Below are 26,117 nucleotides of genomic sequence, written 5' to 3'. Positions count from 1 at the left end.
AGGTGCTCTGTCAGTCAAAAAGGACTAACAGAGCAATAAAGTCTGAAGTGATCAGTTGAGCTCAACCCATACCACTAGCTGGCTATCAGAAAGGTCAGGGTGGCAAGATGGATGGTTTCCTCTTCTCCAGACACTCCATCTTTCTGTCTGGTGACACATGCAACTCACTCTCTCAGCAAGTCAGATATCTCCTGTGTGTGAGGCCAGTTCCAACCCAACTGCATATTTTACTGTTTCAGAGGAAAGAATACAAAGGTTTTACATTTTGCTGAAACATTTTCAAATTAGGACAATGGGCTCTGTTCTGGTGGGGGTGTAAATAGGCTGCAGCCTCCAGTGCCAAACCCACCCTCCTTGCAAGGCTGATCCTCCACAGCTATGCAGGGCTCCAGGCCAGCAGCCAGGTACTGATGCAGGGAAGTTTCAGGGAGGCTGTCAGAAGTTTTTCTCTGTTGTTCCACTATAATCAGTGTGCCAGGGCCTAGATATGAGTCTTCCTACTTAGGACTGAAGGGGTGCAAGCTCATTTCTTGTCTTTCACCTGATCCATCAACCTGTGGGCTCCTCCAGGGTGAGGCCCTGATCATCCTTCAGTAAGGATCCTGAAATTCTGGATTCATTAAGCCAGACAGAGATTCAGAGACTCCATCCCTGGGAAAGGGGAAAACTTAGATTTTGGTCCAAACCTGTGTCAAGTGTTTCATCCCCCATTTGTGCCAAGTAAAACAGGAGCATTCCTGGAGGCAGCTAGTAATATGTGTTTTGAGAGGCCCCTCTGAAGCAGGTGCAGCTTTCCCAGCCTGCTGCCCTAACACATTAATATTTCCAACAGACTTCCCTAAACTTCAACCAGACAGTCTCACTCCTGGGTGGCCAAGGAAACACATTTCTCAGTCAGACTTGTAGCTCATTGGAGGGCTCTCTCCAAGCACTGCACACAGCAGCCTGGAGCACACTCGTGATGGGGAATTAATCCACATTCTGACACTCTCCCTGGCTCCATCCTTCCCTCCTCACTCCACATTGCACTGACAGTTGGTACCAGTCTCTGCCTTGCAGCTACAGGCAAAAGTGTAACCAAACTTCCAAGCCCCAGGGAGAGAACTGGAAATGGTCCCAGCAACAGATTCCAGCCCAAAATGCAGTTCTGGTATTCCCCATCCTTACTGTCACTGCAGTATCGTGCCTATGTTTATTTGTCATGCTCTAACAAGCTGAATGTGAACAGCCAGCTCGTTTGTTCTCAGAGGACAGATTAGAGCAGCCAGTCTCCTCCTGGAATAAGTGGAAGTTGAATTATTTATTTCCTTTTCTTCATAAGAAGCTTAGAGCATGCTGGATGAAAAGTCAGAAATAATTAAGAAAAATGTTCTGCATCCAAACAGAAGAAGCACTCAGAGAGCAGGTCACAGATGGTCTGAGTGTGGGCTTGGGATGGGAAGGGAATCTCTCCTTGGTGTTGCAGGAATCAGCCTGGGTGTAGCAATTCTGTGGACGACTGACATTTTGTCTGGAACAATTTCTCCTGTTCACTTTCAGCAGTAAATTTCTGGGTGAGGCTTTTCCCCAGATGCTGTGGAAGTGTTTCACCTGATAGGCGACTGCTGTCATGGTGGGAGTTTTAGAGAAGGGATGACATTTGGGGGCTTGGAATATGTTAACCCTTTAATTATGCTGTCAGGTGTGGCTGTTTATTTTTAATATTTATTTAATAATATTTCTGTTATTTTCCACACAGAGGTAAAGTTTGGAAATACTCCTCCTCTTTATAGATGCAACTTTTTCCTTTTTTAAACACCAATGCCTCCCTCAGATGAGAAATTCTGCCTTTATGAATTTCTATTCATTGGTCCCCCACCTAAAGTTGGAATTCTGAGTAAAAGACAACATTTCCTGACCATGGAAGTTAGAGTTGGTTTATAAGGGGTAAACTAACATCCCTGAAAAAAAAAAACCAAACAACTCTTGCTTTACTGATACTGAGTTCATTTTACATTGCCCAAATACAGGCTAGATGTGTCAGCTGGGAAGTATTACAAATACTGACAAGTCCTTTAGTTATGATTATACTGACAAGTCCTTTAGTTATGATTCTGATAATACATGGAATAGGATTTTCTGGAAGAGATTTAAGGAAAAAATAAATTTCAGGGACTAAATCATCAGTAATGCCAATTGCTGGAATTCCATGTGGGAATAAAGAGTCCAGTATGCCCACTTCAGTTTCAGAAAGAAATACATTAGTGTAAAGGTGTTTTGAATGAAAAAAGTAATCTCCTTTCCCGTTTCAACACAAACTGAGTCTGGCCCACCTAATCATACTTTTTACTACATGGTTACACCGTGATTACTCAAAAACAGTTTCTTCAAGTTTAAAGCCAATTGCTGCTTATGTTTAAGTGAAACAGCTCTTTCACCTGAGGTATGGCAGAAAATACTCCTCTCAACCTATTACCAAGCCTTACAGTTTAATTAGAGGCTGTGAGTGCTTGGAGATCATCAGGAAAAGGTAAATATGTGATGATGACTGCCTTGGCTCACCTGCCCCAGGGGTGGCTAAAGTTAAAAGCCTGAGCTGCTGCAGTGGAGAGGGAAAAGCAAGGCTGGATTTTAACACCTTTCAGACACCTCTGTGGCTGTCACACAACAGGGACCTATGACCAGTGAATCACCCAAAGGTGTTACTCAATGCCACAGGCAGAGTCCTACAGAATCCTCAGCAGGTAAGAAGAGTAAGCACCTACCCTTGGATTTGGCTATTTTTGAGGTTAAAATCCTATTAAAAATACTTGAAATACATGTATTTTTCTAGAGCTGAGCAGAATTGAGCTGTTCAAAGAAACAGGGATTTACCAAGCTCCCCAAGATAGCTGGGTACATAGCTTCTACTGAAGCTCCCCAGATGCTAGCCCTAACTTCCTTGGAGTCCTTTAAAAATCCTGGATCTGCTAAAAACTGATTTACAAAGGTTTTTTAGATTCTTAGGAAATAATAAATCATAGTCTGGATACTTCAAATGGGATCCACTTACAGCTGGGACAGATTCTTCTGTTTTTTCTCTTTCAGGTAAATCCTTCTGTATATATCTCAGGCTCCATAATTTATCATTTGTGAACTCCATAAATTACCATTCTAAAATTCACTGAGTGCTTCCCAGGCAGTGCAATATTCTTTGACCACCTTCCTGGGTACCCTTTTGCTGGTGGGTTTCACAAGTTCTCTTAAAGTAGGTCAGTGAAATGTCCTCTCTGCTGAGTTTTTTTTCCTTTGAATCAACCTCTCTAGAACAGCCTCGAGCTGCATTGTGAAATCCATCCAGGACATAATGTATAGCAGTATATGGGATACAAGATTCATTGACTTAGCTGGGTTTAAAAAACTAATCCTTGTTCCCTAAATCTTTGATGAAACATTATTTTAGCTTGAAATGTTGTGTTGTGTGGCATGTAGTAATTCTTCCTGGGGTATAAAATTTTATTTCTGCTTCAAGCCTGTTTTGGAAACCTTGGCACTTTCAGCTTACTGCAGTCAACTGCCACAGTATGAAAAGTCCTTTGTGATATTGAAAAAGCAAGGTGCCCCAGTGCTGTGTGATGTGAAAACTCAATTAATTACAGGAAGGAGCAATATATGATAATTTCAGAATTAAAACATTATCATTGCTGGAAGCACAGAGGTAAATCCTCTGCTGAATCCAGTATTCAGAGCAGAGGAGTGACCGACAGATTCAGAGGATTGCTCTAATCCCAGGTTGCTGGGAAATCTGGCCACTGCATAGGTTAGAGGACCCACTGAGAACTGGTATGACCCCCAGGAGATGGATGCATCAAGTTGCAGAGACTCAGTGTGCTCTGAAAACACTGTCAAACACTGTCCCACCCAGTGGAGACTCTCCCATCCAGGAATGTGGGCAGTTCAACATCAGGAGAGAGCCTGGATATTGTCAAGAACCCATCCTTATTTTATCTGAGCTGGCTCCTAACAGTTGGATCCCCTAATCTGCTTACAGCAGATCATATTTCCCTTACTTGGAAAGTTAAGTTTAAAAGAAATTGTCAGAAGTCTACAAGCTGAATATTTTGGGAACCTTTTAAGGCTAATGCTGTTCTAAATGCAAGGTTGGAGATTTGGAAACCTCTCCTTTCTTGTTTTTGTTTCCCACTTAATTGCTCAGCATCACCTATTTTTGATTTGCAGGCAGATGTCCTAAGCTCCAGTACGTGTATTATCCTTATTACCTTTGCACATTCTTGTTTAATTATTTTTAAACATCCTGACCCATTATAGATTAAAAGTCATGAATGAGGTTAATGTATAATTAATGAGAAAGGATGTTCATGGCGACAGCTCAGAATAATGATGAATGAGCTGAACAAGAGATCTGACGAGCTGTCCAAGGTCAAATTGCACATGGGAGTGTTAATGTTGCCTGACACAGCTTTATTTCTTTCTGATTTCCTATTTTCAATGGATTTGTTATTCTTGCAGAGCTGTTAAGCCATTTAAAGGGATGGGAAGGTGTCCTCTGTAAGGACACCTCTAAGTAAGGAGTGCTCCTTGCTGGTAGTCCTTTACACCATCTGCCATGAAGTATAAGATCCAAAATCCACTCTTTTCTCTTGAAAATACCCATTAGATTCAGAGGACAGTTGATCAGAGGGGAGAGGAGGGAAGAAGGTAAGAAAAAACACCTGCAAAAGGCCTTAATTATTGACTCAAAGGAAAAAAACTCATACCCATTTCCATACAGCAAATACTCCATCTACTGGAACAGTTATTTGGTGACAGACTGCAAACAGCATTTTTCTGACTGATTTTTCTCACAATTTTTGTCAAGATTTTGGGGTTTCTGATACCATGAGAGTCTTGCTGTTTTCCCCAGAGAAATCATGACCAAAATCCAATGTGGAATAGTAGCTGACTGGTGAGAATAGTATAGAAATTGTACGTTGAAAATCAGAATTCATGGAGCTGAAGTGTCCTGTGATCCAAGGTCCTGTCCTGTGACCCAAATCCCAAGGCTGCAGAACAAACACTGTAAAAAAAGGTTTTGCAGCAGCAATTAATTCTGCCCTTTCTCCTAACTTAAAGGCATGTTTCTTCACCAGTAGCTTTCCCTGGAAAACAAGGAGGATGGATAGATTGCACATCAGAATTGTGGGCTGCCTGCTGACTTCAGGGTTTGTTGCTCTGGACTGTGGACCCAACCTGGTGAGTGCCTTGGAAATGGGCAATTTGTCTCCTTGCCATGTTTTCCACCCAGTCTTAATTTACAGTTACCTGGGGGAGGAAGGAAAGGTTTTCTGTCTCTCCAATCATTTGCTATGTACGTTGTTGCTGCTTAATTTGTTTTCTTTGGTCACTGTTGTCCAAGTTTGTGCTCCTCTCTCAATCATGCATGGAGTTAACTGAGTGCACTCCCCATCTTTCTGCCCTTAGCATTCTGCTCTATCAAAAGGAAATAGCACAAAAATACTGAAGATTTTATTTTTTTTCCTCGCCAGTCGAGATTCTGAAAACACTGAGACATTTCAAGTTAATCAGGAACATAAACCCAGGGTCTTCCTGAGCTTCCCTCAGTGCTAAAAATGAAAGAGAAATCCCACAAGCTGTAGCCATGTATCAAATGTGATAATGATTGTGCTAAATTGCTAAGGAAAAAAAAAAAAAATCCCACAATGTATTAAATGTGCGAATTTAGGAATTGCTTTTGTTTTGTCACATTCATAAGTTTAGTGTTTGCTTAGATGAAGATGTATTTAGCAGAATATTTATCTGCTGGTTATTGCCCATAAATAGGATTAAGGCAAGCTAGAAACAAGCAATCCTTTTATTTCCCACTGTGCCACCTGCAAAGTGTGGTAAATTACTCTGCACACACTGTATCACTGTGTGATTTTTTTCAGTTAAAGGTAAAAAAGTATCTGAAAATGGGCAAAAGTAACAAAATACAGCACCAGTGTGGTATTATGCATGCTATATACAAAGAGCAACCTGTTCAATTCGATCAGAGCATGTGAGACCTGCCTCAGGCTGGAACCTTTGCAAAGATTGGATCCCTCCAAGGCAGGAGAGTGGATCCAGGGTCCTTGTGAGAGGAGGCATCAGTAGGATCACAGCACACCAGACAACTGCCCCAGCCCCTGATTTTTAGTTCAGGAACTTCCTTTGGTAGACAAAGTGTGCCTTCACTTCCATGGATCCTATCCCAGAAAACACCTGCAGTGTTTCATGCTCACACATCCAAGGACAGATCCTGAGTTCAGCTGTTTCTGTTGGAAGTCAGAGGGTCCCTTTACTACCTGGCAGAATCAAGAGGTTCCATAGGCAGATGCAAACTTGGCTGTCTCCTGCAGCTTCACTGGCTCCTGGCTCTGCTGGGAAGGAAAGGAAATTTTCCTTTTCTGCCTCAGTGGAGAGCAGAGCATTGATCCCACCCAGCTCTGCAGCCAAGAGGAAGCAAGGGCAGGAAGGAAATGAGTTTACCCTGCTTTCCACAGCACTTTCTGTCACTCTAGAACATCATAGATACAAAATTTTGCCTGGAATAAAACACAACTATGTCACACATCTGACATCAGGGACTAAGTGTCCAAAATATATTTCTTATTTTTTCCTGCTGGATTTTCCCTTCTGCTTCCTATATTTTCTTTTAGCTACTAGGCTTGAGATTGTCCCAGTATTCAGGTTAGACAAACCTCACATGTTCTTTGAAGGTGTAATTCTTTATTCATGTTCATTGTTTTCCTGCAGTACTGTTCCCATTACCTTTTTTCCCCCCTCTTTTTGCCATGAAGCCTGCTGAAGAAAAATCTTAAAAACAAGGAAGACAAGATAAGCAATACCCTTTCTAAGAAAAAATATCCATGAATTTTGGCAACTTTTGAAATGTGAGTTAAAGAGCAAATATTCTTCTTAGTTCTGAACAGAAGCCTTCCCACCCGTTTGGAAAAGGGCACTACCTCTGACATTATTTATTGTCATTTCTAGATGTCCTTCAGTAATGACTGATCCAACAGCACCCTTCAGGCATAAGTCTTTATCTTGATTGGGATGAATTGCCACCAAGCACTTTTTTAAGGAGGAAATAAGAGAGCACCTGTCCCACAGGTACAACCCCACCTGGCACTGTGGAAGTTGTGATTGCAAGAACTAATCCTTGTGAGCAGTAACACAAGCATCTGAAAGGATGAAAAAGCTGAGTTTTGGGTCTGGGTGGGGTTGGTTTTGTTTTCTTTGTTTTCTTTTTTGAAGGGAGTAGAATCAGGGCACCTACATTGGAAACCACAATAAGCAATGTCCCGCTTGGAGAGGGGGGCAGCATTTTGGTGTGGGCCATGTGGTGTGTATTGGTTGCTAACTCATTAATTCTGAGCAGAGTTTCAAAAGCTGGTTTAGAGCCTAAATGGCTGGCCTGTGCCCATCCTTCTCTTCTGTGCTGCCTCGTGGCAGAAAATGTTGAGTTTCACTATTCTTTTTAGCAAGTGAATCTCTCCTTTATTTTTGTGTTAGAATTAAAAAATCCCCATGTCACCAGACCCTGAGTCACTTATCAGTTAAGCCACAGGACACTGCAGGAGCTCTTTGCTGAGAAGGGCTCTGTTCATCCCCTCCCATCATTTCCTCTGCACTTGGTATCCCACAGCCTTTCCCCCTCCATGCAATGTCAGCCCTGAATAATTTTTTCCTGTCCATCTGAGCAAGTTTGAGGTGGGTAAACACTTGTGTTTCTAATTCAGGGGCTGGAAACTCTCACTGTCTCTCCCAGTTCAGTACCTGGACTGTTAATCTGAGAAGTAATTAACAGGATGGAGTGTGATGCTAATGGAGTGAGCCCTGTGCCAGGGCTTGGAACCACACAGGAGGGAGGGGAACATGATTCTGGCATGTTTTCCTCTTCAGCATATGTGCCAGATCCTGGGCTCTGCCTTGTCAGTAAAAGCCTGGCTTCTAAGTAACACTTCAGGGTATTTTTGTCATTGATGCTGTGAATATTTGCAACAGCCAAAATAATTTGGATAAGCCTGTACTGGTTAGTTACCATGGTCACCTAATAGGCAGTGGCTTTGGGAAGCCTTTGGCCAGGTGTAAGGAAGATTTTACTGTGCCTTCTGCTGGTAAATATGGATGGAAAACATGTAATGCTGTTTCAAGCAGTATTTGTAGTTTTGCAAATAAAATTCCCTTAATCCAGACCAAATGTTAGGATTTCAAGGAGTTGTAACAGAGATACAGACAAAGCTGGAGTTGCTTGTCAGTGAAATGGCTTCATGTTAGAAAACAAGACTGAATGTTTTCTCTTTCTTCTGATACTCAGTGTTGAGATAAAAGGCTTAATGCCCAAATTAGACAAGTCAAGTATTCTGTTTATGTTTGTCATCCTCAGCATTGACTCACAGAAGCTGTAGAACATGAGCACACATATTTTTGCATTACAATTTATTGAAAACATTTTTTTTTTTTTTTTTGGCAAGAGAAAAGCTAGAGCCCACTCTCCCAGCAACAGAATCAGCCAACCTTAAGGAGTGGAGGGCAGCTGGAAATGACATTGAAATATCCTGTAGGATGCTGGGAAAGGTAGAAAAGGGGAAATAAACCCATATTGCTTACTGGGGTGGTGGGAATGTTCTCAGTGTCATGTCATGCCAGAAAGGTAGAAAAATGGAAATAAATCTAAATTCCTGGTTGGGGTGGTGGGAAGTTTCTCAGTGTCTTGTCCTGCCTTTAACAATGTTCGGTGCCTTTAGAGGAGGGACAGATCTTGCTGCCTCTCAGTCAGCTTCAGCCAGTTGGTCCCTCTGGTCCTCAGCCTTCTCTGGCTCTGAGCCACCAGCATTTGGGCTCACAGGTGCCACAGGGACACCAATGCTTCGGTGGCAGGGCATGAACACCCAGTTATGTGACTTATGTGAGACTGCTACATGTGGCCCCTACATAGCCCAAGGGAGCTCACCCTTTCCAGCTCCCAATCTAATGATGAGCTTTTGAGGTTCATCCTGGAATTTTGACTGCTAAAAGAAACATTTCCCAAATCATCCCCCTCATGGTTATTCCTTTTTCCATATCTAGTGAACATTCCTGCGCAGTTTGCTTCACAAAAAAAAGATATATTTGAAAAGTTCCACTGTTCAGTATGGAAGAAAAACTGTAGCTTGTAAAACAGAGCAGTCATTTTTGGGCCAGCTGTACTTGGTAGTCTGTTCAAGTTGGGGGATGCTGAGCTTGTGGGTAGAGCTTGGCAGAGTGAGGCAGCAAAGCTCGTTTGTAACACCCTCATTATTGTCCCTCTTCTGTTCTCTCGCTAATTTCAGCTATCAAACAAATAAATGAGTGATTATGCCAGATGAGTTTTTTTGTGTGAGAGTATCTTCTCCTAGCACTGCCATCTTTTAGTGGTAATTATGCAGTCATACAGCTGTTGCTTGCAGGCAGGTTTGAAATAATATTTTTATAATTTGTATAAATCACACCATAAAAATAAATTAAGAGACAAGAGCCTAGTCTGAAGATAACAGAGAAAAAAAAAGCTGGGGATCTGGATTATGGAATACCTGGAGAGAATACAGTCAGTGCTGACTATAACTGGGCTATGTAGTCACATGATTCCAAACTAGAATCATAAAATGGTTTGGGTTGGAAGGCACCTTAAACTTCATCTGGTTCCACCCCCCTGCCATGGACAGGGACACCCTCCACTATCCCACATTGCTCCAAGCCCTGTCCAGCCTGGCCTTGGACACTCCCAGGGATGGGGCAGCCACAGCTTCTCTGGCCAACATGTGCCAGGGCCTCCCCACCCTCACAATGAAGATTTTCTTCTGTAAATCTAATCTGAATTTCCCCTCTTTCAATTTGAAAGCATTCCCTCTTGTTCTGTCGTTACAGCTCCTGATGAAGAGTCCCAGTCCAGTTCCCTGCAGCCCCTTCAGGTACTGGAAGGTGCTCTGAGGTCTCCACACAACTTCCTCTTTTCCAAGCTGAGCAGCCTCAACTTTTTCAACTTGTCAAGCCTAAACCAATCAATTAAGGCTTTGGAGCTTAAAAAAGAATTACACAGATGCTGAAGTGTCCACACCATGGGCAAGTCAAGTATTTTTAATTTCTCTGCTCAGATTCACAGTGAAGAGTGGGGGGAAAATTCCTGCTGCAGAAAGTCAAGTAGATGTCATCTTTTGGAAGATAAAAGCAGACCAGCATGAAAGTGCTGAGAAACCCAAGCCCCCAACAGTCCCAAGCTCACGAACTCCACATGCAACACTTTGCTAACACATTGACTCATACATTTGGATGCAGCTCCTTCCCAGCATATGGTCTGAAATGGGTCTCTCCTGTAAATTTCATGGAGTTATTTTCTTTATGGCTTTATTCTTCCAAAGCCCAGTAAAAATGCCTGTTCTGTTTATTCTGGCTATTTAGCCTAGCAATTATGTAATGCTCATGAAACAGAAGCAGCACATAATTTTTATGCTTCATAATATCTCTCCTCAGGAAAAAGCTGGCCACTTAGAGGAATTTTCTTCTCCCAGGATGCTTTTTTGGTGATGACTTTCTGGCAAAACCAAGCTGCTGCAGCCTGGAGGGAGTCATTTTGTAACTGATTGACTATTCTGTTTTTGCTTAGGAGCATTCATAGCTTGCATTACTTCTCTCTTCTGTTTCCCCTTTCTTCTTCCTGAGGTAAATAAGAGATAAATGTCTAATTTTGGCTTTTAAAGCTGCCATACTTCAGGACTGGTTGGTTGGTTGGTTTGGTTGGTTTTTTCTTCATGGGCATTCTCCTTTTCAAGAGATAATTGAAGAGACTACAAGTGAAAAAAGAAAAGAAAATAATTTTGTGAGAGTTTAGCATTTAGAGGTGTGGAAAGTTCATGGAAATTTTCTATTTCCTGGGTTACAGTTCAGATATGTTTCCACCATACAGCTGGACTTACAATATCATGATGATTTTGTTTAAAAACCATGGATGTCTCAGTTTGGAGACAACTTTCAGGAGTAAACACCCTGGAATGAGCATTTCCTCTAAAGAGAGGGGGCTTCAATAACTCCTTTTTCTTCTACCAATGAGAAAAATTGATACCAGCGGGTGAAAGTGGGAAAAAAAAAAAGAGAACTGTTTATTAACAAAAAAATAAAGCGGGAGGGTGCCCACAAGGCACAGAAAAGGATTGAATGAATGCTAGATATGAATTCCTAGAAACTTAACCTACACACACACACAACCACCCACAGCACAACAAAAAAAATCTCAAAAATGCCCGCGGAAGAAAAGTACACGGGCTGACGACGGGCCCGGAAAACAGAATGGTCACTGGTTCCCTTTGTCTCCAGCAAGGGGAAGAGGATGTTATAAATGAAGTCTGTAATTCGTGCTGTTATGTATAAAAAAAATGAACTGGAATGAAACTATACAGAGCCAGAGTTTCACCCCCCCCACCAGCCTGGCTGAGTGGAAAATTTTACACCACTGGAGCAGTTGAAAAGGAAGTTCTTTCAGCACAGAAGTAATCAAGAGGTGAGGATTCCACCCCAGGTGGGGCTGGATCTTATCACCGGGACATTAACACTATGATGGCTTGATCACTATCTTCTGCTATCTACATCTCAGCCGATAAGGAATTGGACATTCCGGGAACTCCACTGAGGGCTCCAGGAATCGAAGACAGACAAATTCATCACCGAAGATGGACGATTCATCAGACCCAGGAAATGCTTTGTGCAGTCCAACTTCGGGACAAGAAAACATCGTGAATATGCTAAATTGCAAGAAGAATAGAATTAATTCGGTCTCTGCCCAAGAACTGTATAAGAAGGAACCAGCCAAAGCAGCAGTTGTGACCTTGGGAGCTCTGATGCGATAGAGGTCAGATCTCTGCGTGTTCACCCAGCTCCGATCCCGGGCTCGGGGCTGCTTTTATCGATCGTGCCTTTTGAGACCGATATTTCGGCCGCCTAATAAATTGTATTTCTTTATTAATTCTGATTGGGCTATCTCGTTTATCTCAAGGAGTTCACAGAGCAGCGTGGAGCAGAGCATGTGGGAAACCTGGTTTTCCTCCTCACAGCAGGCGAAACTGGTGGATTTTGCTGGATTTCGCTGGCTCAGTCTTTCCCGGGGGTTCGGACTGGCCGGGGCTGCCCCGCAGGCTCCCCGGGCCACAGAGAAGGAAAAAACAACAAAACACTGCCGAGAGGATTTGCCGGTGAAAAGCCTCCAGGCCAGCAGAAGGAAAAAAAAAAAAAAAAAAAAAACCACCAAAAAAACCCACCAAAAAAAACCACCAAGCCCAGAAGCTTCTTGCCTAAATTGGCGAAAATTAACCGAGCAAAGGCAACGAAGTAACAATCGGTGTAGGCGCGGATGGAACCGAACCGCGCAGGAGCCGTGGGCTCCCTGCCCCACCCACCCCGGGGCCATCCTAAAGCTCCAGCAGCCACTTCTGGGCACAAAGCAGACAGGGAATTAAGTACTGACATAAAATCACCCCAAGGCCGTGGGACGCTAATAGAAGGATGCAATCCCAGACTTCTCTCTCATTTTCATGTAAACCCACAGCAGTTCCATTGAAGCCAAAGAATTAGTTGAAAGGAAAAAGACAAAGGAAAATTATGAGACTTTTTGGTGAGAGAAGTTTTACATCTGAATTTTAAGAAAATATAAATTAAGTGGAGGAAACAGGTGGAAAATTCTGATTATTAGGCTTGTATATGGACAAACGGACATGGATGAAGACAAAGCCTTTATTTGAATGAGTATTGTGGTTACAGGGATAAATATTTATAGGAAAGGTGTGAATTATTTATATGTGTTCCAAGACAGCAGAGTATAATAGCATCCTTCCCCTGGATTTGTTACCTTGTAAGCTGGGGATTGCATGCACGGTGATACGGTATCTGATATTAGAGGATTTGTGTTTGACATGAGGAGATTGCAGTGGAGGGAGGGAGGGAGAAGCCCCATGTTTGAGTTTGTATTTGAAATTTGTGCAAAGGCCAACAAAAGCTCACAGCTCTGAGTAAAGAACATTCAGGGCCACATAAATCATCCATCTTATGTTATTATGCCACAGTGGCAAATTATGCTGGGTTTGTCTCTGCAGTTAGTGCAACAGATGGCAAAGATTTGCACAACCAGTTAAAATCCTTGGCAAAGCACATTTTTTAAATTTGTAGCTGAAGAGTTGTTTGGGATACACTGGAATATTTGTACCAAATGGGGGGGGGGGAAAAGCCTAACTTTTTTTATAGTCTCTCTTCCACTTAAAAAAATATAATTTTACACATTTGCCTAACAAGCAGCGCTGTTACACCAGCAGGTCCCATTCATGTTTGCACTGTGGTGGAGAAAACTGCCAGCCTCAAATTATCCAGGAAGCTGTTTCGGAAGGGGAAATGCAGAGCAGGGAGAAATTACCCCTCTTAGGGCTATTCAGGAAATTGGTAATAAGACAGGCACATTGTGTTTGGCTGCACAGAACAGGCTCACTCTGCTCCTCATTTGCAGATTGATGGTTCCCAAATCTGCCACTCTGGGCCCAGCAGGTGTAAAGGAAAGTTGGACCATATTCCTGAAAGTGGATTCACAAGGGGAATAGTGTGGAGAGGTCTATTCTAACCAAAAACTGGTCTATATGGTTATTTCTCATCTTTAATTCATTATTGTGTTACAGTCATACTCTATACTACAAAGGCTGTAATTATGTTGTAGTTTAGGTAAAAATTACAATGCATTTTCAGTGCATTTTAATACAAAATTATCTGTTAGTTAATAAACCTGAACAGTTACCTGTTTAGAGGCCTTTTTACTCCAAAGGAATAATTCTGAATACAGGTACCAGCAAAAGCCAGGTATTACAACAAAACTGTACTCTTCCACGTTCATTCCCTGTTATTCAGTGGGGGAACTGGGGCTAATTTAGAAGTCAGTGCAGATCCCTGTTTAACAGCAGTGCAGCTTCCCAGTGATGTTCCAGGGCTTTTTGCTTTGCTGGTTGATTCCTGCACTGACTCACATGTGCAGAGTTGTGTGGGACGTGGGTTTGGTCCTGCTCTAATTTGCTGTTTCTTGAGTGGGTTTTGCAGTGAGAACTGTGCTGAGCAGCACATCCAAAAATGGTGTGGAAAGTAATTTTCAGTGCCACAGGTGCCCTGACCTGCCCATATTCAATGCCATGGCTGAGGGCACTGTGGACCCAAACAGGAGAAGCTGGCATGAGGCTCACACAGGAGGTCTCACCAGACATTGAACAGACTCATAGAATCATTGTGGCCAGAAAAGAATAGAATTGCAGAATCATTAAGGCTGGGAAAGAATAGAATCATGGAATCTTTAAGGCTGGAAAAGAATAGAATCATGGAATCATTACAGTTGGAAAAGACCTTCAAGACCATCAAGCCCAACCTTTGACCCAATCCAACCAGCACCCACTAAATCACATTGCAAAGGGTTGCACATCACACAGGCTGTTCTCATTTCCTTCCACTGTCAAAAGAATCAGCCAAAGGGCTGGGGAGGCTCATGCAGCCTTCTCCATGGCCAAGGCCTCACTTGTAGGTGAGGTGCTTCTTCCCACTGGTGCCTCAGGCAGGCAACCCTGAAAGAACTGAGTGGACCTGAAAAGTCCCCTGAAACACTTGAGCCATGCAACAACACCCCAAGCCTGCCAAGGGCTTGGACTGGGGCAGCAGTGGGGCCAGCAGAACTATCAGCCCTTAGAAGGTTTCTCCAAGGAAGATTCTCCTTCATGCTCAGGGTCCTGCCAGTGCCCCATGGTCATCCCCTGCTCGGCCGTGGATGAGCAGTGGGGGATGTGCCACAGAGACACTGTCACAAAAATATCAGAATACTTGTTTTTTGGTGGAGAAAAAAATGGGCTGTTACTCCTCTGAGAGCCATCAAACCCAGCTTCAAGCTAGGGCTACGTGGATAACTCGTTTCTCTTTGATTTGGTTTTTATTTTGTCAGTAAAACACTGCACTGCTGGGGAGGGGGAAAGCCAAGCCAGAGATAAAACATGATGCTTGTTCATTTCTCTAAGAACTCGCCCTCAGTAAGGACAGAGGCGAGCAGCCCAGCCTCACTCGAGAGAGGGATTTTTCAACACTTTTGATAAATTTTTTACAGAATTTCTCTCCCAGTTCTTCCACATGACTCCTGCATGCAAAGCAGCATTTCGAGCTTCACTGGATGGTGTGCTCTGTGCTGCTCTGTCTCAAGCCAGCACATGCCTCTGCCCAAAGGGTAGGAAGTCCTTCCTGGCTCAGGCCTGGATTAGCTGAATTTAAGAACCCAATTCCCAATGAAGTCAGTGTAACCTCTGTATCAAAAAGATCTTTGGGAGGCTGGATCTGCAGCACGCTGCTGAGATAAAAGAAGCTGCTGCCTCGTAACATGCTGAAATAAGAGGCAAAATTATTTTTTTAATATTGTAAATAATTAATTCCAGATTGTGTGACTCCATAATCACACAGAGAATTTTCCTGCTTAATATCCCTCCTTCTCACAGAGTCTCCATGAGGGCAGACTGGATGTTTTAACCTTTAGTGGCAGCTGACCATTCTTCCTGGATTTATGTGGTGCTATGTATTTGCAACTTTTATATTTTTGGCTGTAATAAATGTTGAGCCTTAACTTCCCTTTGCAGATAAGCTGTAGGTGGAAAAAAAACTTGCTAATATTTTACCCATTTTGTTTATTGGAACAGCCCTGGATATTTGTTCAGCCTTGTGGATTTCTACCTAATACTTTCCACAACTTTAAACCACTTCTCAGCATTGCTTCTCAGACAAAAGAATTAAGTTTTGGGTTTCCTCAATCATCTATTTGGTTACAAACTAGTGATTTCCATGCTCCTGGTACCACTTTTTAGGTTTATAACATATTCCTTGGATTTTCATCTGACATATTTATTTCAGTGAGTAGCTGTGGCCTTACATAGCCTTGTACTAAATATGAAAATACTTTCCAGCCATATTCTGGCAATATAATTTAGTAGAAAAAAATGTATTTTTTAATCTCAACTAGAATTTTATATTCACTTTTAGCAATGAATTAACATGATACTTTTCCTACTATCTAGCTGCAAAATGAAACATTTCACCTTTGCAGTAGAAAATATTCAAAATAATAATTCAGAGTAATGGGAAATAAAATAATTTTAGGCTGGTTACAAGAATCCCTAAAGCTTTCTGGGGCAAATGTGCAACTGGAATTTTCGTCTTTTTGCTGAGAGTTTAAAAACTCTCTGTTGTTTGTATCACAGGATCTCCCAGTGAACTGCTCTCAACAAAAATCCAGCTGCAAAAGGCAGAACAGACACTGCTCATTATCCTCTTCTTCACTTTAACTGTAAGGCTTCTTTTTTTGGTTGTTATTGCCAGAAGCTGGAATAATTTGATTTGATGGCATCACAGGAGTTTCTCAGGTTCATATGGAATCATCTGGGTGTAATATGATCCAGCTCAATTTCCAAGAAAAAAATCTGATCCTCAGACTTTTCTTGTTCCATTTTTATCACCAACTTGCTGTGTAAGGCATTTTTCAGCAACCTGGCCCATTTTTCCCCTTACCTGATAAAGGAACATCTTGACATGTTCACAAGAACAAGTAGGGGGAGATAAAAAATACCACAAAATGCAAAAACTTATTCAGCTGGATGATGTTTTTCCAGTATTGTCGTGAACTTCTTTATTCACAGCTGATTTCTCTAAGGATATGTATTCCAGTTAATCTGAGATCTTGCCCAAATGTTCAGTGCTGTAATTGAGGTTTCTGTTAGGGACAGGAGAAAAACAAACAAACAAAAAGAAATATATGCAAAGCAGTTACCTAAATGAGCAGATATTCCATGACAACACCACTTCTTTTTGATAAAGTAATTTTAGAAAGAAACTATTAAAACTGCATTCTTGTGCAATTCAAGAGATGGAACTGAAAACAGTTCTCTTATAGGGTCAGCTTCTCAAAATTTGTACTAGTGCTTAAATCAGTCTAATTTTTGGTCAGAAAAGTGGGACATTCTTCCTGTTTTCTGGTTTTTTAACTTTAAAAAGCTGAAAACCATCCTTCTTTCGAGCAACTCATAAAAAAGGTGACAGAAACAAATCATTGTTTTTCTTTGGAATGAGTCAGTTGAGAGAGAAGGACTAAAAAGAAATCCTCAACCCTCTTATCTGCCATAAGCAGGTAACAAGGTCAAATTAACAACATGGCACAGGAGGTCCTGGGGAATTAATGCAGGTCAGCACATGTATGACTGCTGGAGATAAAGAGGGCTGAGAAAGATGCAGGGCCAAAACTTTCCCAAAGAAATGAAGGCTTTGGGGGCTGGGAGGTGGGTGCTCTGTTGCCTATCAAAGGTTTCTTAGATGGGCTTCCTTTTAGGAAAAAAGATGCTGCCAGACCACTGGTTTCTTGTGCTGCCTTAATGACTCTGTTTAATTCTCCTGGTAAGCACTTGAAATGTGAAACTGGGATGGAGGGAGGGAAAAGAAAGAGAGATAGGTGAACAAGATCAATGACTTTTAATTTTCTCTGATGTGTCTTTGGATAAAAAAATAAATTTCCTGGAACGGAATTTGTTAAAATAGAAATTGATAGTGCTATTCTTCATCCTGTGAGACTTTATTTACTACAAGAGTAGAAAATCTATTTCTTCCTATAATGGCAAGAGTTCCATTTTTAGCCTTTTTTCCTAAAGGACCAATACTTGTCTCTTCCTTCATCCCCCACTGCTCTCCTCCATGATTTGAGTACATTGAGTAAGTCCAGCCCAGCTGGCAGAAGGGTCTCAGAGGCAATCAACTGCTGGGGATGTCACAGGAGGAAGTGGCTGGGTGAAGTCACTGAGAGCACTCTTTTGAGAAAGGGGCTTTTAGGAGAGCTCTGACCCTTTTCTACTGTCAAATAACCAGCATAGACAGAGGCGTTAGGAAGAATTCAGCTGCAGGGAAAGCCTGCAACTGGATCTGGCTTCTTCTCAGCCCTCAGGACAGGCACCCACAAGGTGCAGGGCCAGAGCTCTCCAGCCATCTGTCACTGCTTGAGGGCAGCCCCTGTGCTCTGCAGCCAGGGCTGTGCAGGTCGTTTGGGTTTTCACAGTTGTTCAACCCTCTTGCTGTCCCTTTCTGTCAGCCTCGTTTTGGGCAGGTTGCTAACAAAAATTCCAAGCAGGATTTTAAGAGAGAGCAGGATTTTAAAAGCTGATGTTGACAACAGATGAAGCATCCAATTGTTGCAGTGGAATGGAGGGAGGCTGGCTGAAAGAGGAGAAACTCCATTGGGTCTGAGCGAGTGATTTCCTGGCTCACAGTTGGCCTCCTGTGCTAGTTTGAAAACAAACCAGTGGGAGGCACCAAGTCAGAATAACAATTTAATGGAAATTAAAGAAAAGGAAAATAAAGTAAAAGAAAACACTGACAGAGTCAAGATACAACCTGGCACCCTGTTCGTCAGGGTGGTGGTAGCAGTCTGGTAGAACAATGGCTGCAGTCCTCTGAAGTGGTGATCCTGTAGTAGAAGGGGTCTGCTCTTCCTCAGAAAGTCCAGTGGTGGCTGTGTAGCTCCTGTCCTCTGGAAATCCAGTGGAAAGGTTGTCTCTGGTGTTCAGAGTCTCAGATTATATCCAGGACGGAATGCTTGGTTCCTCCCTCTGGGTGGAGCATCTCACAATGGGGTAATGAGTCATGAGGCCAAGTGTTGATGAGGCTCATTAACAGAAGATGGTCCAGAGGGAGTTATCTCTGAATCATGGGGCAGGACAATGATGGGCCATTAACAGCAAGATAGTCTAGAGGGAGGAGGCAAGGAAACACTGCCCCACCTGATTTCCACAGCTCATGAGGATGGTAATAGAATACACTGTGACCCAGGACACCTCCTCAACTCCTCAAAATAGTCTTGTGATCCTTTGACAGTGTTTTCTACAACAGAAAATTTGCCAAGAGCACCAAGAGCCTCATTAGGCAGGGTTTTTGGTCAGCCAGGGTTGAATTTGGGAGTGTTCAGGACTTCTTGGCAGGAATTGCTCTGTTCTCCTGTCCTGGCAGTAGGGAAAGGGGAATGAGAATAGCTTTGCTCCCCACTGCAGTAGCATGAAATTAACGCCACTCACTGCCCTGCTCTCCACTGCATGGAAGCTGAAGCGGCTGAATCCCTCCAGCCAGAGATGGATAAAAAGCTGGAAAACCTTGTCCAGTTATTCCCCAAGTCAAAAAGGAAATAAGTCTGTTGTAAATGGGTAAAATTCTCCAAGATGAGTGCCCAGGAAGGAATAAACTAAGAAAAGTGTCTACCCTGAAGAAGAATACTTATAATTTCTGAGGCTGAAATGCTTTTCATGCTTTAAAGGATGGGGCATTTTGAACAACACTTAAGCTAAATTGTCTGGTTTATAATATGAGATGCTAAATCCCATCCTCCTCACAAATTAAGTCCATGCCCTGAAATATGTGAAGTAGTTAGCTTTTGAGTTGGGTCTTGTTAGGTCAATAATCAAATAATATCTTCATATCCTTTTTTCATGTTTCAGAATAATTATGCTTATAGGCATAAATATTAATTTCTGCTCAATATGTATGCGCTTTGGAATCCCTAGGTGTGAATAACATTATCTAATTGCAGAAGTTATAATATTAATTAAATTCTGTCAGATAATTTTTAACTGGGTGTATTACGAGTCAGATATGTGCCAGCAGGAGGGTTTTCTGCAGAGCTGTGTAATGCTCTTCGAAGTTTCCCTCTGGCCAGGAGGATATCACAATGTACAGCTTCTGGCATAAAGGAAGAGAAATAGAAAAGGGCTTTGTGAGGCCAGAAAGGCTTTATATTACTGTACCAGATATGTTCTGTGTAGTTAATTCTACTTCCCTAGCAACCTGATTAGTATCTTAGAAGCAGTAATTTTCAAAATCATTACAAGTTGAGCAACACTGAGATAATAATGTTTATGTTATGATAAATGGGTGCTGTTCTAAAAATCATGTAATGTGTATTTTGCTTCTTTCTGTCATCACCCAAAATCTCCAGAAAATTTGTACACCATGGAGAACAGCAGGGAGAACAGTGGACATGACTGTGTGCACCCATTTGCTTCTTAGCAACAGATTAACATGCTAAAGTCAGTTTGGGGAGGGTTTCCTGAAATCATAGGAAATAAAACCTACAGGCTTTACCTACAGGAAAGAGCCACCCCAGCCAGAGTCAGTTCTGTGTGTTACCGCTCTCTGATATTTGACTTATATTGCTGTGCCACTTCCTTTGTATTTATAGAAATATACAACTCAATCATTTGCTAATGAGCAATGCATCTACATAATTAATAGCCCCAGTCTGTCTTTTATCTCTCTCTTTCCGGAGTCCAGCTTCCCGCACAGAAAAATTTCATGGAGGGATCATACAAATGCAGGCACTTCATAACCTCTGGTTTTGAACTTCTGAGGTTCTTGTCTGAAGCTCCATGGGATCTTCCCCAAACAGAACTCCCAATATGTTCATCCTGGCTGAGTGTTTTAACTCTCAGAACAGCCAGAAGGTGTTTGTGACTTGGTAAACACAGCACAGGCCAGGCAGCACATCCCACACCACTCCCTGTCTGCTCTGTGCTTGGCAGTCGTGCCCACATTTGTTACAGCTGATTCATCTTTAAGTGAGATTCATTGATACATCATTTATCTGCTTTTTCTGCTGGAAGAAACATTAAAGAAAAAAGAGATTCCTGTGCCATATGTAACCCAGAAATAGATTAGTTTAAGACAAGAGTTTTAAGGAGAACATCTGCTAGCCTAGTTTGGTTTTTTTTTTTTCCTTTCTTAAATATGCAAACAACAATGGTTACCTGATTTCAAATCGAGATGCATCATGAGTACCAGGCTGTTCATCCATTCGGACCAGTAGTCACTGTTTAACTCTCTTATTCTGGTCACAAAAGGCTTTGATTTTTTCTTTCCATGAATTTTTTTGCTCAACTCTATACTTGCCATACCTGAGTTTTGTCCCCTTTTTACTGTTTGCTGTTTGTGTGTGGTGGCATCCAGCTGGTTAATTGAGTCAGGTCACTGTGTTTCTGATTTCTGACTAAATGCCCCGAACTTTCTAAACAAGGAGTTAGCGGTGAATTAGCAAACATTCTGGCTCCCCCAGGAATATCTTTGTTTGCATGAGAATATATTCATACAGGAACAGCCACTCCCCAACCATTTGTGCAAACAAAACATGTTTTCTTGAATATTCATGAACAACACGGGGCACAAACACGGCTGAACCAAACAGCTGCTCAGAATTCATTAACCCGTTCTGTAAACAGAGTTTGGCAGCATTTGACCAGCTCTAGGTACTGCTGTCTGACAGGAGCACAAACGAGCTGTAATGTTGACAGTAGTAACAGCAGATTAAAAAGTAAAAGTAATCAACGATGCATTTACATGCCCACTATATCTTACTGTGTGTAAAGGCCAATGATGATTATGAGCCTAATTCCACTTTTTTTGCCTCTTCGATGATGAAAAGCACTAACAAAATAACACATCTCATTGGGAGCCTTTTCTCAGGCTACTTTGGCTGTTTCATCTCTTCAAGTATTTCCTTCATTATCTTATTTCCATCCTGCAGTCTTGATTGCTGGAATAAATTTGTTGCTTGAAAATGGCTCCTTTATTAAATATTCTGCTTGATTTCTTGGTCTTTTTCCACCACTGGTGTCCGTTGTTTCCAGCACTGAGCAGAATGATGTCCCAGGACTGGAAGTGGAACAAAAATCACCTTTTTAGTTTGTGCTGTCTCATCTGTCTCTTGTTCAGCTGCCCAGGATGGTGCTGCTCTGCTCAGAAATGCCAGTATTTCAGCTGGAGAGAAGCAGAATGTGGCTCTTTAACAATGAGCAAAACTTTCCAGGTTGGTGAAGAAAGTGGCAAGGAAAAACAAGTCTATGAGGGCTGCGGTGATTAAAAAGGCAGACAAGTTTTGAAGAGTAAACTGGAAACTATCCTCAATTAATTCTTGAACTGCTGACTTCCTAAACCAATTTAGTCATTCATCCATGAAGCTAAAAGGACTTAGTTGCTGTTTATGTCTAGGAGAGTTGTGGAAGCTCCTTTTTGTTGGGTTTGTTTTGTTTTGTTTGAATCTGCATGTAGTCACTTTACCTGGTATGGTTTTTTGTGTGCAAAAGTGCAAATTAAAAGTGTTTTCAGTGATTTCTGGAACTGTAAGTGAAAATCTCTGAGAGAGAAATTAAATTCATTGCCCTAAATTGAGCAGATCCTAGTTTCTCTGGTATTGTACAAACAGAAATAAAATGCAGTGTTGTTACCTGTGGGGTGTGACATGATTCAATTGGTGTGATGCTGACCTAATAATGGCAAGGTCTGTATTTTAATAATTGCACCACAACCAATTTGCTGTGTTGGCTTGTGCAAACTGTGGTTGCCCCATACACAAGAATAGGGAAAGAGAACTGTAATTAATTTTTTTGGATTTACATGAAGCTAAATTAATCATATCATTCTATGTATTTTCCAAAATAAGTGAAAGACAAGGCACTGCGTGAATCTCACTTGTGACCCTCTGGGGCTTTTTCCTCCCTTTCAGTCATGTCATCTGTGTTAAACAGGAAAATTCTTGCTCCATCCTCACTGTCCACTTCCTATGGAGCACCCCCCCTTTTTTGTTATTGCTCAGTTACCCTGTGCCAATATTACAAAAGCAAGGCAGATGCAGGTACTAACAAGTTGGAGATTTGTACAAAATAATACAATTAAGTTGCCTCTGCTCGTTCAGTTTGCCACATTAAGTAAACATTCATGAGAATTATTCAGAAGAAGGTGGAATACATTTGGGAAAAAAAAAAAGTGCATATTTGCATAATGCAGTGAATTTTTCAGCTTTTGTGCCCTGCTGAATGTAGATGAGATACTCATTTAAGGAGTTTACAATTCTGCATCCATTCTAACATCTGTTTATAATAAATAGCTGTGACTAGTTTGAAACAAGGAAGGTGATCTCCACAGCCCTTGGGCATTAACTGCTGCCAGCAGATACATTTTTAGCCTACCCTGTTTATACTGAAATAAGATGTTTGCCATGGAAACCTACATGTTACAATAAACCATCACATTCCAAAGGGCAGGGAAGCTTTGCAGTGAGCACCAGGAATGTATCATCCAGTGCTTTTTTTCTAAAATTATCTGTTCTAAATAGGGTTTCTTAATATTTCTGATTGATTTGATGAGGATTGTTCTGACCACTCAGTTTGTGTGGAGAATGGGAACTCCCATCTACAAAGCATTAACTTCCTTTGAATCCTCTTTTCCCTCCAAATTCCAGATTTTTCTATAAAGGAAAAGCCTGAAAAATATTTTGAAGTAGGTGGATCTGTTTCTCATGGACAGCAAGAAATAGTTTTGCTTTTTATTTTGATTTCCCATGAGATGATGTATAATTGAATATTAAAAAATACAAAATCATTGACATTTTCAATTTGAGAAATATGGACGTGAGTTGTTTTGGATTTGCCCTTATGTTCTTTTTGCTCTCTTATTGAAAAAAAATCTAGTGAATTTCACATAATTCTCTTTCTTTCCCTTCCACTTCATGTAATGGAAAATCCAACTTCTAGAGGGCAAGGGGCGCTTATCAAAAGAATATAATAAAGATTGAAACAATGGGAGCACATTTTTCTTCTTTTTCTTTCCCTCACTTCCCTCCCCACTGCTCATTTTTTGTCTGTAAGTGTCTGAGCAAGTCAGTGTTTGGCAGATACCCTGGTGGGTCTCATGTTCTGGTGTCCTGTGGACATTGCGCAGCCCCACAGCCTATTTTGGGAGCTGTGTAATGGACTCCCACACTGGAATTCCATCCCCTCCTGCACCCAGATGACTTTTCCTGAGCTGCTTTGCCACAGGACACTCTGACAGGATGTGATGGTGCTGAGCTGAACAGTGTGCAGGAAACCTCCTTTGTCAGAGATGGAACAGGCTGAACCCAGCCGCTCTGAGATCACAGGAACCATGTGTGAGGCACAAAGATATTCACTGATTATTTCTTCTACCCAATCCTCTTTCTGCTGGCTTACACCTCACTTTTGAAGTAGTTTCTTTCAAAAAGTATTTCAGTGCATGAAGGGGGTAAACAGGGCTTTGCTGCAGCCAAAACAGATGAATAAATTAAAGCCATAACTCTTACAGAAAGCAGGTTAATAACCAATGTGGCAGACACTGCTGATGTTAAACCTGCTTTGAAGTCTGTTAAGTAGTTAAACTGGGATTTCACATTAAAAAAAAATGTTATTTACATTTGCACATGCTAGCCCAGCTTCTGTTAACAGCACTGGAAGATTAGATGTAAATGATCTGAGGCCAGTAATATAAATGCAACGGTCTGAAGACATTTCTCAAGGAGGCTATTATAAGACTGGGGAAAAAAAACCCCATTCAAATTCCCAACCATGTTCCAATCATCCAAAGCATATTTCCAGATGCCAAAACAATCTCAGCCAGCAAAAGTGAAACTCATTTGCTCAAGCTTCCCATTTGCTGAGCTTGCCTAATAAGACACTTGAGACCTAAGTTTACATTTTTACAATGAAAATTAGATGGAATGATGCAAAGCCCTTCTTGATGTCTTTTCCCTTGATGTTTCTGCTTCTCTGATTTGGGGTGGTTTAACTACAACATCTGCATCTTCCTCAAACTCTGGACTGCAGTGCTGTTCTGATTACTGCTTTGGGGTGGGGAGGGGGGTGGTGGAAATAATTCTGGGAAGTATTGGGATTTTAAGAGAATAATGGGTAATGTATGGAATCTATCATGTTGTTTTCCCGTTTCAAATCTTTGACCTGAGTTGGGTATGACAGATGTGGTTGGATTTGTTGTCTGTCCTTTAGGTTAAAACTTCTTCTTAGGCCTGGAGTCAGGTCTTGGATGAAGTATTTGATTTTAGGCATCTAAGAACTTGGGTTAGGAATTCAGTCCTCACCAGCAGCGTGGGATCCACACTGTGCCTGTGTGGACTCATGGACCTCTCCCAGATTGTGGAGGGGGTGTTTTTATTGCAGACAGGCTGATCAGCAGCTGAAAGGGAAGTAGGGTACAGCCTGTTCTCTGGGGATAATTGTGCCAGCAGTTACACTATTTTTCTCCAAAGCCTTATAGAAACATCAATTTATTCTCACAAAGGACAGTCAAGATGAGTGGGGCCTTGGGTCATATTTTGGCATGAAATCACTCTTATTTTAACTCTGGGCAACTTTTAGTGACTTTTCTTTTTCCTACCATGAAAAGCTCAAATAATCATACTTCTACTTAGAATTAGACTTGCTCTATTCTCTTTTGCCTGATCAGTGGCCACTTTGTAGATACCCAAAGAAGAGTCTCCATTCTGAAAACAGGTTAGATTTTCTGCAGTATTTCCTGCATTTTAAGGCAAACCAGAATCTTGACCACTTTTGAACCACACACCAGATTCTTCAATCAAGACCAAGCTCAAGCAAAAAAAACCAGTACAAACCTAATTTTGCTTTCAATGGGAACAGTAAGGAAAAAAGGATTATTTTACTAAATATAATTCAAATATAATAGACATCTTCTGCAAGTGATAATTAAATGTGCTATTAGGAATGCAAATTAAAATGGAGAAATAAGAAAAGATTAAAAAAATTAAAATAACCAAATAATAAAATTAAAAGAGCCAATTGAGGTCCTTATAAACTGGTTTTGAAAGGTTTTCATCAATCAAACTCTCTTGGGCTTCACTGAGAGCCCTGGTCCCCCAGTACTACTGATAATCAAACCACTACTGCTTTTAACTTTTAAGCAACTATCAGATGTTTTTTGTCTGGATCAGATTAAAGTGAAAGAAACCCCGAAGGAATTTGCCTCTCACTGATTTTAGCTTTATTTTAAAAATCTTACTCTCTTTGTTTACTCTAGCTTTAAATACCTTAAGTCACATCTTCTATTGGCTATTTGCTTTTCTTAAGGTGTAAATTGATATTTGAAGCACCTCAACAAATTAAAATTTCTTATGTGTGAATTTCTGGGGTTTTTAGACTACACTTTTGTTTCTTTTTTTCTCTTTTTTTTAGTGCACTTTCATTATCAGTGCACCTTTTTCCATTTTGGGGGCT

General features: G+C 41.5%; 1 long non-coding RNA gene across 4 annotated transcripts; it reads left to right on the top strand.

Annotated features, from left to right (window-relative positions):
• The first annotated feature begins 2,561 nt into the window (after window positions 1-2,561).
• On the top strand, window positions 2,562-9,336 carry LOC138120280 (uncharacterized). Of its 4 annotated transcripts, XR_011155805.1 has the most exons (5): window positions 2,562-2,723; window positions 5,092-5,211; window positions 6,798-6,890; window positions 6,991-7,110; window positions 7,740-9,336. It is a non-coding gene; the product is annotated as an uncharacterized lncRNA (long non-coding RNA). The 4 variants fall into 4 exon arrangements; XR_011155804.1 differs by having other exon boundaries at window positions 5,109-5,211; window positions 6,991-9,336; XR_011155802.1 differs by having other exon boundaries at window positions 6,991-9,336.
• Window positions 9,337-26,117: the final 16,781 nt, after the last annotated feature.

The sequence above is a fragment of the Aphelocoma coerulescens genome, chromosome 18 (assembly GCF_041296385.1).
Source record: "Aphelocoma coerulescens isolate FSJ_1873_10779 chromosome 18, UR_Acoe_1.0, whole genome shotgun sequence".
Lineage (NCBI taxonomy): Eukaryota > Metazoa > Chordata > Aves > Passeriformes > Corvidae > Aphelocoma > Aphelocoma coerulescens.
This window is presented reverse-complemented; position numbering and strand designations above follow the sequence as displayed.